This window comes from Austrofundulus limnaeus, unplaced genomic scaffold, assembly GCF_001266775.1.
Source record: "Austrofundulus limnaeus strain Quisiro unplaced genomic scaffold, Austrofundulus_limnaeus-1.0 Scaffold429, whole genome shotgun sequence".
Taxonomy (NCBI): Eukaryota; Metazoa; Chordata; class Actinopteri; order Cyprinodontiformes; family Rivulidae; genus Austrofundulus; species Austrofundulus limnaeus.
In genome coordinates, this window is record NW_013952831.1 from 344,038 (window position 1) to 345,760 (window position 1,723).

A 1,723-nucleotide genomic window follows, 5' to 3' on the forward strand; every position below is an offset into this window, starting at 1 on the left:
CCATAAGACACTACTTTTTTTTTTGTCAAAACAGCATCAATAAAAAGAAAAAAAAAAACAAAATAAAAAATAAAAAATACGGGGAAACAAATATGGACGTCAACAGAGACGATGCGCCCAAAAATAACCCTCACACAAAAGCAGCTCAAAAGATATATAGATGTGTATATATATGTGTATTTTACCATATATATATTCTGTATATATGCCGAAAATTACTAACACACTTCTGTCCTTTTTTATACTGTTAAAAAAAAGACCAGACCGCTGACATGGCCTCTCTGCTTCAGTTATTTCTGTGTCACTATCATGATCAAACAGCCACCACTTGACCAACCATCTCCCCTCTCAAAACAGAAACACAAATGTCAACAGTGGGAAATCAAACCCAAAGTCAGAATTAGTTAAACCCAAAGGTGTGGTCAGGTAAACCCAAGTTGGGGTGATTAGAACCACATATTTGGGTCAGTGAAAATTACTTCAACATTTCAGATTATGTAAAACACAATAGCATAAACTAATCTTTGTGTTTTCTCCAGCTTTCATCAACAGACCATGACGCTCAAGCCAACCTCCTCCACGGGTGTTTCCACCTGTTTCACTTCTAACTTTTCCACTTCTCTGTTTTCACAATGTGAGCTAGTGATAGCCAGTAAAATCATCTACACAGCGTATACCTGCTTCAGCATCTTCTTCCTCTTCCCGCTCTTCATCCTCATCCTCTGCCTGGGCTTTCAGCGATGGAGGCGTCAGCCGTCAGGAACGATTGGCAACACTGACTTCTTCACCTTCAACATGATGTTTGTAGAGATTGTTGGGGTTGTTGGGTCAGCTGTGTACAGTTTAGGAAACCTGATCGTAAGTGAGGCACTGTTCATGGCGGGTGCCATTTTATCTGCCACTATTTTTCCTGGACAAACCCTGTTTCACCTCCTGACCTGTGCGGAGCGTTACCTGGCTGTTGTTCACCCCATCGTGCACATGCACCTGAGGGAACCAGTCAGGGTCAGAATCAGGAACATCAGCTCCATGTTTGTTTGGCTGACAATCTTTGGCTGGATGGTGTTAACTCAGAGGTATTACCCAGAGTTTCCCATCATTTGTCTTTTCACTCTGTTGAGTGTCTGTATGTGTGTTGTGTTTGTATTCTGCATATCCGTTCTCTATGTTCTGGTTCAGCCGAGTCCGGGGGACACAGGGGGTAAGAAGCAACACGTTGACCAGTCCAAGAAGAGGGCTTTCCAAATGATCGTGGTGATTAAAGGAACTCTGTTGTTGCGGTTTGTCGGGCTCCTTTTTTGGTTTGGCTTGGTGGATATCAAGTCTTTTAATGTGTATGATCTGTGTGTTTTTATTGATTCAGGAATCTGGCTGATGGTACCCAGTAGTTTGGTTTTACCTCTGCTGTTTCTGCACAGAGCTGGAAAACTACCATGTAATCGTCAGACCACTAAATCTGGATAAGAACGTATCGTCAAGGTGACTTGTTTTGTTTGATCTGTAAGACAGAAAAGATGTTATCAAAGAACCAACACTAATTATTTGTTTTATTTCAGTTTGTAGGCCAATAAAATAAAATATGACCTAATGAGAACATACTGGGTACCATCAGAAAAATAAAAGAGTGTCTTATCTGTACTACTAAAACTACACTCACCGGCCACTTTATTAGGTACACCTGTCCAACTGCGCGTTAACACTTAATTTCTAATCAGCCAATCAC